Genomic DNA, 14,064 nt, shown 5'->3' with positions numbered 1-14,064 from the left:
ACTGGCTCTACACTAACCCCCACACTGGCTCTACACTACCCCCCCACACTGGCTCTACACTACCCCCCCACACTGGCTCTACACTAACCCCACACTGGCTCTACACTACCCCCCACACTGGCTCTACACTACCCCACACACTGGCTCTACAATACCCCACACACTGGCTCTACACTACCCCACACACTGGCTCTACAATACCCCACACACTGGCTCTACACTACCCCCCACACTGGCTCTACACTACCCCCCACACTGGCTCTACACTACCCCACACTGGCTCTACACTACCATTCACACTGGCTCTACACTACCCCACACACTGGCTCTATACTACCCCACACACTGGCTCTACACTACCCCCCAAACTGGCTCTACACTACCCCACACACTGGCTCTACACTACCCCCCACACTGGCTCTACACTACCCCACACACTGGCTCTACACTACCCCCCACACTGGCTCTACACTACCCACCACACTGGCTCTACACTACCCCACACTGGCTCTACACTACCCCACACACTGGCTCTACACTACCCCCCACACTGTCTCTACACTACCCCACACACTGGCTCTACACTACCCCCCACACTGGCTCTACACTACCCCACACACTGGCTCTACACTACCCCCCACACTGGCTCTACACTACCCCACAAACTGGCTCTACACTACCCCCCCACACCGGCTCTACACTACCCCCACACACCGGCTCTACACTACCCCCACACACCTGCTCTACACTACCCCCACACACCTGCTCTACACTACCTCCCACACTGGCTCTACACTACCCCACACACTGGCTCTACACTACCCCCCACACTGGCTCTACACTACCCCACAAACTGGCTCTACACTACCCCCCCACACCGGCTCTACACTACCCCCACACACCTGCTCTACACTACCCCCACACACCTGCTCTACACTACCTCCCACACTGGCTCTACACTACCCCACACACTGGCTCTACACTACCCCCACACTGGCTCTACACTACCCCCCACACTGGCTCTACACTACCCCACAAACTGGCTCTACACTACCCCCCACACTGGCTCTACACTACCCCCCACACTGGCTCTACACTACCCCACACTGGCTCTACACTACCCCACACTGGCTCTACACTACCCCCCACACTGGCTCTACACTACCCCACACTGGCTTTACACTACCATACACACTGGCTCTACACTACCCCCCACACTGGCTCTACACTACCCCACAAACTGGCTCTATACTACCCCACACACTGGCTCTACACTACCCCCCACACTGGCTCTACACTACCCCACACTGGCTCTACACTACCCCACACTGGCTCTACACTACCCCCCACACTGGCTCTACACTACCCCACACTGGCTCTACACTACCATACACACTGGCTCTACACTACCCCACAAACTGGCTCTATACTACCCCACACACTGGCTCTACACTACCCCCACACTGGCTCTACACTACCCCACACTGGCTCTACACTACCCCACACTGGCTCTACACTACCCCCCACACTGGCTCTACACTACCCCACACTGGCTCTACACTACCATACACACTGGCTCTACACTACCCCACACACTGGCTCTATACTACCCCACACACTGGCTCTACACTACCCCCCACACTGGCTCTACACTACCCCACACACTGGCTCTACACTACCCCCCACACTGGCTCTACACTACCCCACACACTGGCTCTACACTACCCCCCCACACTGGCTCTACACTACCCCCCACACTGGCTCTACACAACCCCCCAAACTGGCTCTACACTACCCCACACACTGGCTCTACACTACACCCCACACTGGATCTACACTACCCCCCACACTGGCTCTACACTACGCCACACACTGGCTCTACACTACCCCACACACCGGCTCTACACTACCCCCACACACCTGCTCTACACTACCCCCACACACCTGCTCTACACTACCCCCCACACTGGATCTACACTACCCCACACACTGGCTCTACATTACCCCCCACACTGGCTCTACACTACCCCACACACTGGCTCTACACTACCCCCCACACTGGCTCTACACTACGCCCCACATTGGCTCTACACTACCCCACACACTGGCTCTACACTACCCCCCACACTGGCTCTACACTACCCCACACTGGCTCTACACTACCCCCCATACTGGCTCTACACTACCCCCACACACTGGCTCTACACTACCCCACACACTGGCTCTACACTACCCCAAACACTGGCTCTACACTACCCCACAAACTGGCTCTACACTACCCCCCCACACTGGCTCTACACTACCCCCCCACACTGGCTCTACACTACCCCCCACACTGGCTCTACACTACCCCACACACTGGCTCTACACTACCCCACACACTGGCTCTACACTACCCCACACTGGCTCTACACTACCCCCCACACTGGCTCTACACTTCCCCACACTGGCTCTACACTACCATACACACTGGCTCTACACTACCCCACAAACTGGCTCTATATTACCCCACACACTGGCTCTACACTACCCCCCACACTGGCTCTACACTACCCCACACACTGGCTCTACACTACCCCGCACACTGGCTCTACACTACCCCCCACACTGGATCTACACTACCCCCACACACCTGCTCTACACTACCCCCCACACTGGATCTACACTACCCCACACACTGGCTCTACATTACCCCCCACACTGGCTCTACACTACCCCACACACTGGCTCTACACTAACCCCCACACTGGCTCTACACTACGCCCCACATTGGGTCTACACTACCCCACACACTGGCTCTACACTACCCCCCACACTGGCTCTACACTACCCCCACACTGGCTCTACACTACCCCCCATACTGGCTCTACACTACCCCCACACACTGGCTCTACACTACCCCACACACTGGCTCTACACTACCCCACACTGGCTCTACACTACCCCACACTGCCTCTACACTACCCCCCACACTGGCTCTACACTACCCCACACTGGCTCTACACTACCCGCGACACTGGCTCTACACTACCCCACACACTGGCTCTACACTACCCCGCACACTGGCTCTACACTACCCCCCACACTGGATCTACACTACCCCCACACACCTGCTCTACACTACCCCCCACACTGGATCTACACTACCCCACACACTGGCTCTACATTACCCCCCACACTGGCTCTACACTACCCCACACACTGGCTCTACACTACCCCCCACACTGGATCTACACTACCCCACACACTGGCTCTACATTACCCCCCACACTGGCTCTACACTACCCCACACACTGGCTCTACACTACCCCCCACACTGGCTCTACACTACGCCCCACATTGGCTCTACACTACCCCACACACTGGCTCTACACTACCCCCCATACTGGCTCTACACTACCCCCACACACTGGCTCTACACTACCCCACACACTGGCTCTACACTACCCCCCACACTGGCTCTACACTACCCCCCACACTGGCTCTACACTACCCAACACACTGGCTCTACAATACCCCACACACTGGCTCTACACTACCCCCCACACTGGCTCTACACTAACCCCCACACTGGCTCTACACTACCCCCCCACACTGGCTCTACACTACCCCCCCACACTGGCTCTACACTAACCCCACACTGGCTCTACACTACCCCCCACACTGGCTCTACACTACCCCACACACTGGCTCTACAATACCCCACACACTGGCTCTACACTACCCCACACACTGGCTCTACAATACCCCACACACTGGCTCTACACTACCCCCCACACTGGCTCTACACTACCCCCCCACACTGGCTCTACACTACCCCCCCACACTGGCTCTACACTAACCCCACACTGGCTCTACACTACCCCCCACACTGGCTCTACACTACCCCACACTGGCTCTACACTACCCCACACTGGCTCTACACTACCCCCCACACTGGCTCTACACTACCCCACACTGGCTCTACACTACCCCACACTGCCTCTACACTACCCCCCACACTGGCTCTACACTACCCCACACTGGCTCTACACTACCCGCGACACTGGCTCTACACTACCCCACACACTGGCTCTACACTACCCCGCACACTGGCTCTACACTACCCCCCACACTGGATCTACACTACCCCCACACACCTGCTCTACACTACCCCCCACACTGGATCTACACTACCCCACACACTGGCTCTACATTACCCCCCACACTGGCTCTACACTACCCCACACACTGGCTCTACACTACCCCCCACACTGGATCTACACTACCCCACACACTGGCTCTACATTACCCCCCACACTGGCTCTACACTACCCCACACACTGGCTCTACACTACCCCCCACACTGGCTCTACACTACGCCCCACATTGGCTCTACACTACCCCACACACTGGCTCTACACTACCCCCGATACTGGCTCTACACTACCCCCACACACTGGCTCTACACTACCCCACACACTGGCTCTACACTACCCCCCACACTGGCTCTACACTACCCCCCACACTGGCTCTACACTACCCAACACACTGGCTCTACAATACCCCACACACTGGCTCTACACTACCCCCCACACTGGCTCTACACTAACCCCCACACTGGCTCTACACTACCCCCCCACACTGGCTCTACACTACCCCCCCACACTGGCTCTACACTAACCCCACACTGGCTCTACACTACCCCCCACACTGGCTCTACACTACCCCACACACTGGCTCTACAATACCCCACACATTGGCTCTACACTACCCCACACACTGGCTCTACAATACCCCACACACTGGCTCTACACTACCCCCCACACTGGCTCTACACTACCCCCCCACACTGGCTCTACACTACCCCCCCACACTGGCTCTACACTAACCCCACACTGGCTCTACACTACCCCCCACACTGGCTCTACACTACCCCACACTGGCTCTACACTACCCCACACTGGCTCTACACTACCCCCCACACTGGCTCTACACTACCCCACACTGGCTCTACACTACCATTCACACTGGCTCTACACTACCCCACACACTGGCTCTATACTACCCCACACACTGGCTCTACACTACCCCCCAAACTGGCTCTACACTACCCCACACACTGGCTCTACACTACCCCCCACACTGGCTCTACACTACCCCACACACTGGCTCTACACTACCCCCCACACTGGCTCTACACTACCCACCACACTGGCTCTACACTACCCCACACTGGCTCTACACTACCCCACACACTGGCTCTACACTACCCCCCACACTGTCTCTACACTACCCCACACACTGGCTCTACACTACCCCCCACACTGGCTCTACACTACCCCACACACTGGCTCTACACTACCCCCCACACTGGCTCTACACTACCCCACAAACTGGCTCTACACTACCCCCCCACACCGGCTCTACACTACCCCCACACACCGGCTCTACACTACCCCCACACACCTGCTCTACACTACCCCCACACACCTGCTCTACACTACCTCCCACACTGGCTCTACACTACCCCACACACTGGCTCTACACTACCCCCCACACTGGCTCTACACTACCCCACAAACTGGCTCTACACTACCCCCCCACACCGGCTCTACACTACCCCCACACACCTGCTCTACACTACCCCCACACACCTGCTCTACACTACCTCCCACACTGGCTCTACACTACCCCACACACTGGCTCTACACTACCCCCACACTGGCTCTACACTACCCCCCACACTGGCTCTACACTACCCCACAAACTGGCTCTACACTACCCCCCACACTGGCTCTACACTACCCCCCACACTGGCTCTACACTACCCCACACTGGCTCTACACTACCCCACACTGGCTCTACACTACCCCCCACACTGGCTCTACACTACCCCACACTGGCTTTACACTACCATACACACTGGCTCTACACTACCCCCCACACTGGCTCTACACTACCCCACAAACTGGCTCTATACTACCCCACACACTGGCTCTACACTACCCCCCACACTGGCTCTACACTACCCCACACTGGCTCTACACTACCCCACACTGGCTCTACACTACCCCCCACACTGGCTCTACACTACCCCACACTGGCTCTACACTACCATACACACTGGCTCTACACTACCCCACAAACTGGCTCTATACTACCCCACACACTGGCTCTACACTACCCCCACACTGGCTCTACACTACCCCACACTGGCTCTACACTACCCCACACTGGCTCTACACTACCCCCCACACTGGCTCTACACTACCCCACACTGGCTCTACACTACCATACACACTGGCTCTACACTACCCCACACACTGGCTCTATACTACCCCACACACTGGCTCTACACTACCCCCCACACTGGCTCTACACTACCCCACACACTGGCTCTACACTACCCCCCACACTGGCTCTACACTACCCCACACACTGGCTCTACACTACCCCCCCACACTGGCTCTACACTACCCCCCACACTGGCTCTACACAACCCCCCAAACTGGCTCTACACTACCCCACACACTGGCTCTACACTACACCCCACACTGGATCTACACTACCCCCCACACTGGCTCTACACTACGCCACACACTGGCTCTACACTACCCCACACACCGGCTCTACACTACCCCCACACACCTGCTCTACACTACCCCCACACACCTGCTCTACACTACCCCCCACACTGGATCTACACTACCCCACACACTGGCTCTACATTACCCCCCACACTGGCTCTACACTACCCCACACACTGGCTCTACACTACCCCCCACACTGGCTCTACACTACGCCCCACATTGGCTCTACACTACCCCACACACTGGCTCTACACTACCCCCCACACTGGCTCTACACTACCCCACACTGGCTCTACACTACCCCCCATACTGGCTCTACACTACCCCCACACACTGGCTCTACACTACCCCACACACTGGCTCTACACTACCCCAAACACTGGCTCTACACTACCCCACAAACTGGCTCTACACTACCCCCCCACACTGGCTCTACACTACCCCCCCACACTGGCTCTACACTACCCCCCACACTGGCTCTACACTACCCCACACACTGGCTCTACACTACCCCACACACTGGCTCTACACTACCCCACACTGGCTCTACACTACCCCCCACACTGGCTCTACACTTCCCCACACTGGCTCTACACTACCATACACACTGGCTCTACACTACCCCACAAACTGGCTCTATATTACCCCACACACTGGCTCTACACTACCCCCCACACTGGCTCTACACTACCCCACACACTGGCTCTACACTACCCCGCACACTGGCTCTACACTACCCCCCACACTGGATCTACACTACCCCCACACACCTGCTCTACACTACCCCCCACACTGGATCTACACTACCCCACACACTGGCTCTACATTACCCCCCACACTGGCTCTACACTACCCCACACACTGGCTCTACACTAACCCCCACACTGGCTCTACACTACGCCCCACATTGGGTCTACACTACCCCACACACTGGCTCTACACTACCCCCCACACTGGCTCTACACTACCCCCACACTGGCTCTACACTACCCCCCATACTGGCTCTACACTACCCCCACACACTGGCTCTACACTACCCCACACACTGGCTCTACACTACCCCACACTGGCTCTACACTACCCCACACTGCCTCTACACTACCCCCCACACTGGCTCTACACTACCCCACACTGGCTCTACACTACCCGCGACACTGGCTCTACACTACCCCACACACTGGCTCTACACTACCCCGCACACTGGCTCTACACTACCCCCCACACTGGATCTACACTACCCCCACACACCTGCTCTACACTACCCCCCACACTGGATCTACACTACCCCACACACTGGCTCTACATTACCCCCCACACTGGCTCTACACTACCCCACACACTGGCTCTACACTACCCCCCACACTGGATCTACACTACCCCACACACTGGCTCTACATTACCCCCCACACTGGCTCTACACTACCCCACACACTGGCTCTACACTACCCCCCACACTGGCTCTACACTACGCCCCACATTGGCTCTACACTACCCCACACACTGGCTCTACACTACCCCCCATACTGGCTCTACACTACCCCCACACACTGGCTCTACACTACCCCACACACTGGCTCTACACTACCCCCCACACTGGCTCTACACTACCCCCCACACTGGCTCTACACTACCCAACACACTGGCTCTACAATACCCCACACACTGGCTCTACACTACCCCCCACACTGGCTCTACACTAACCCCCACACTGGCTCTACACTACCCCCCCACACTGGCTCTACACTACCCCCCCACACTGGCTCTACACTAACCCCACACTGGCTCTACACTACCCCCCACACTGGCTCTACACTACCCCACACACTGGCTCTACAATACCCCACACACTGGCTCTACACTACCCCACACACTGGCTCTACAATACCCCACACACTGGCTCTACACTACCCCCCACACTGGCTCTACACTACCCCCCCACACTGGATCTACACTACCTTCCACACTGGCTCTACACTACGCCACACACTGGCTCTACACTACCCCACACACCGGCTCTACACTACCCCCCACACTGGATCTACACTACCCCACACACTGGCTCTACATTACCCCCCACACTGGCTCTTCACTACCCCACACACTGGCTCTACACTACCCCCCACACTGGCTCTACACTACGCCCCACATTGGCTCTACACTACCCCACACACTGGCTCTACACTACCCCACACTGGCTCTACACTACCCCCCATACTGGCTCTACACTACCCCCACACACTGGCTCTACACTACCCCACACACTGGCTCTACACTACCCCAAACACTGGCTCTACACTACCCCACAAACTGGCTCTACACTACCCCCCCACACTGGCTCTACACTACCCCCCCACACTGGCTCTACACTACCCCCCACACTGGCTCTACACTACCCCACACACTGGCTCTACACTACCCCACACACTGGCTCTACACTACCCCACACTGGCTCTACACTACCCCCCACACTGGCTCTACACTTCCCCACACTGGCTCTACACTACCATACACACTGGCTCTACACTACCCCACAAACTGGCTCTATATTACCCCACACACTGGCTCTACACTACCCCCCACACTGGCTCTACACTACCCCACACACTGGCTCTACACTACCCCGCACACTGGCTCTACACTACCCCCCACACTGGATCTACACTACCCCCACACACCTGCTCTACACTACCCCCCACACTGGATCTACACTACCCCACACACTGGCTCTACATTACCCCCCACACTGGCTCTACACTACCCCCCCACACTGGCTCTACACTAACCCCACACTGGCTCTACACTACCCCCCACACTGGCTCTACACTACCCCACACACTGGCTCTACAATACCCCACACACTGGCTCTACACTACCCCACACACTGGCTCTACAATACCCCACACACTGGCTCTACACTACCCCCCACACTGGCTCTACACTACCCCCCCACACTGGATCTACACTACCTTCCACACTGGCTCTACACTACGCCACACACTGGCTCTACACTACCCCACACACCGGCTCTACACTACCCCCCACACTGGATCTACACTACCCCACACACTGGCTCTACATTACCCCCCACACTGGCTCTTCACTACCCCACACACTGGCTCTACACTACCCCCCACACTGGCTCTACACTACGCCCCACATTGGCTCTACACTACCCCACACACTGGCTCTACACTACCCCACACTGGCTCTACACTACCCCCCATACTGGCTCTACACTACCCCCACACACTGGCTCTACACTACCCCACACACTGGCTCTACACTACCCCAAACACTGGCTCTACACTACCCCACAAACTGGCTCTACACTACCCCCCCACACTGGCTCTACACTACCCCCCCACACTGGCTCTACACTACCCCCCACACTGGCTCTACACTACCCCACACACTGGCTCTACACTACCCCACACACTGGCTCTACACTACCCCACACTGGCTCTACACTACCCCCCACACTGGCTCTACACTTCCCCACACTGGCTCTACACTACCATACACACTGGCTCTACACTACCCCACAAACTGGCTCTATATTACCCCACACACTGGCTCTACACTACCCCCCACACTGGCTCTACACTACCCCACACACTGGCTCTACACTACCCCGCACACTGGCTCTACACTACCCCCCACACTGGATCTACACTACCCCCACACACCTGCTCTACACTACCCCCCACACTGGATCTACACTACCCCACACACTGGCTCTACATTACCCCCCACACTGGCTCTACACTACCCCACACACTGGCTCTACACTAACCCCCACACTGGCTCTACACTACGCCCCACATTGGGTCTACACTACCCCACACACTGGCTCTACACTACCCCCCACACTGGCTCTACACTACCCCCACACTGGCTCTACACTACCCCCCATACTGGCTCTACACTACCCCCACACACTGGCTCTACACTACCCCACACACTGGCTCTACACTACCCCCCACACTGGCTCTACACTACCCACCACACTGGCTCTACACTACCCCACACACTGGCTCTACACTACCCCCCACACTGGAAAGACACTACCCCATACATTGGCTCTACACTACCCCCCACACAGGCTATACACTACCCCACACACTGGCTCTACACTATCCCACACACTGGCTCTACACTACCCCATACACTGGCTCTACACTACCCCCCACACTGGCTCTACACTACCCCCCACACTGGCTCTACACTACCCCCCACACTGGCTCTACACTACCCCCCACACTGGCTCTACACTACCCCCACACTGGCTCTACACTACCCCACACACTGGCTCTACACTACCCCACACACTGGCTCTACACTACCCCCCACACTGGCTCTACACTACCCCCCCACACTGGCTCTACACTACCCCCCCACACTGGCTCTACACTAACCCCACACTGGCTCTACACTACCCCCCACACTGGCTCTACACTACCCCACACTGGCTCTACACTACCCCACACTGGCTCTACACTACCCCACACTGGCTCTACACTACCATACACACTGGCTCTACACTACCCCACACACTGGCTCTATACTACCCCACACACTGGCTCTACACTACCCCCCACACTGGCTCTACACTACCCCCCACACTGGCTATACACTACCCCCCACACTGGCTCTACACTACCCCACACACTGGCTCTACACTACCCCACACACTGGCTCTACAATACCCCACACACTGGCTCTACACTACCCCCCACACTGGCTCTACACTACCCCCCCACACTGGCTCTACACTACCCCCCCACACTGGCTCTACACTAACCCCACACTGGCTCTACACTACCCCCCACACTGGCTCTACACTACCCCACACTGGCTCTACACTACCCCACACTGGCTCTACACTACCCCCCACACTGGCTCTACACTACCCCCCACACTGACTCTACACTACCCCCCACACTGTCTCTACACTACCCCACACACTGGCTCTACACTACCCCAAACACTGGCTCTACACTACCCCACAAACTGGCTCTACACTACCCCCCCACACTGGCTCTACACTACCCCCCCACACTGGCTCTACACTACCCCCCACACTGGCTCTACACTACCCCACACTGGCTCTACACTACCCCACACTGGCTCTACACTACCCCCCACACTGGCTCTACACTACCCCCCACACTGACTCTACACTACCCCCCACACTGTCTCTACACTACCCCACACACTGGCTCTACACTACCCCAAACACTGGCTCTACACTACCCCACAAACTGGCTCTACACTACCCCCCCACACTGGCTCTACACTACCCCCCCACACTGGCTCTACACTACCCCCCACACTGGCTCTACACTACCCCACACACTGGCTCTACACTACCCCCACACTGGCTCTACACTACCCCCCACACTGGCTCTACACTACCCACCACACTGGCTCTACACTACCCCACACACTGGCTCTACACTACCCCACACTGGCTCTACACTACCATACACACTGGCTCTACACTACCCCACAAACTGGCTCTATACTACCCCACACACTGGCTCTACACTACCCCCACACTGGCTCTACACTACCCCACACTGGCTCTACACTACCCCACACAATGGCTCTACACTACCCCAAACACTGGCTCTACACTACCCCACAAACTGGCTCTACACTACCCCCCCACACTGGCTCTACACTACCCCCCCACACTGGCTCTACACTACCCCACACACTGGCTCTACACTACCCCACACACTGGCTCTACACTACCCCACACTGGCTCTACAATACCCCCCACACTGGCTCTACACTTCCCCACACTGGCTCTACACTACCATACACACTGGCTCTACACTACCCCACAAACTGGCTATATATTACCCCACACACTGGCTCTACACTACCCCCCACACTGGCTCTACACTACCCCCCATACTGGCTCTACACTACCCCCCACACTGGCTCTACACTACCTCCCACACTGGCTCTACACTACCCCACACTGGCTCTACACTACCCCACACAATGGCTCTACACTACCCCCCACACTGGCTCTACACTACCCCACACTGGCTCTACACTACCCCCCACACTGGCTCTACACTACCCCCCACACTGGCTCTACACTACCCCCCACACTGGCTCTACACTACCCCCCACACTGGCTCTACACTACCCCCACAATGGCTCTACACTACCCCACACACTGGCTCTACACTACCCCACACACTGGCTCTACACTACCCCACACACCGGCTCTACACTACCCCCACACACCCGCTCTACACTACCCCCACACACCTGCTCTACACTACCCCCCACACTGGATCTACACTACCCCACACACTGGCTCTACATTACCCCCCACACTGGCTCTACACTACCCCACACAATTGCTCTACAATACCCCCCACACTGGCTCTACACTACGCCCCACATTGGCTCTACACTACCCCACACACTGGCTCTACACTACCCCCCACACTGGCTCTACACTACGCCCCACATTGGCTCTACACTACCCCACACACTGGCTCTACACTACCCCCCACACTGGCTCTACACTACCCCACACTGGCTCTACACTACCCCCCATACTGGCTCTACACTACCCCCACACACTGGCTCTACACTACCCCACACACTGGCTCTACACTACCCCCCACACTGGCTCTACACTACCCGCCACACTGGCTCTACACTACCCCACACACCGGCTCTACACTACCCCCCACACTGGAAAGACACTACCCCCCACACTGGCTCTACACTACCCCACACACTGGCTCTACACTACCCCAGACTGGCTCTACACTACCATACACACTGGCTCTACACTACCCCCCACACTGACTCTACACTACCCCCCACACTGTCTCTACACTACCCCACACACTGGCTCTACACTACCCCAAACACTGGCTCTACACTACCCCACAAACTGGCTCTACACTACCCCCCCACACTGGCTCTACACTACCCCCCCACACTGGCTCTACACTACCCCCCACACTGGCTCTACACTACCCCCCACACTGGCTCTACACTACCCCACACTGGCTCTACACTACCCCCCATACTGGCTCTACACTACCCCCACACACTGGCTCTACACTACCCCACACACTGGCTCTACACTACCCCCCACACTGGCTCTACACTACCCGCCACACTGGCTCTACACTACCCCACACACCGGCTCTACACTACCCCCCACACTGGAAAGACACTACCCCCCACACTGGCTCTACACTACCCCACACACTGGCTCTACACTACCCCAGACTGGCTCTACACTACCATACACACTGGCTCTACACTACCCCCCACACTGGCTCTACACTACCCCACACTGGCTCTACACTACCCCCCATACTGGCTCTACACTACCCCCACACACTGGCTCTACACTACCCCACACACTGGCTCTACACTACCCCCCACACTGGCTCTACACTACCCCCCACACTGGCTCTACACTACCCCCCACACCGGCTCTACACTA

Source organism: Salmo salar, chromosome 18, assembly GCF_965601325.2.
Source record: "Salmo salar chromosome 18, fSalSal1, whole genome shotgun sequence".
NCBI lineage: Eukaryota > Metazoa > Chordata > Actinopteri > Salmoniformes > Salmonidae > Salmo > Salmo salar.
Note: the sequence above shows the minus strand (reverse complement) of the source record.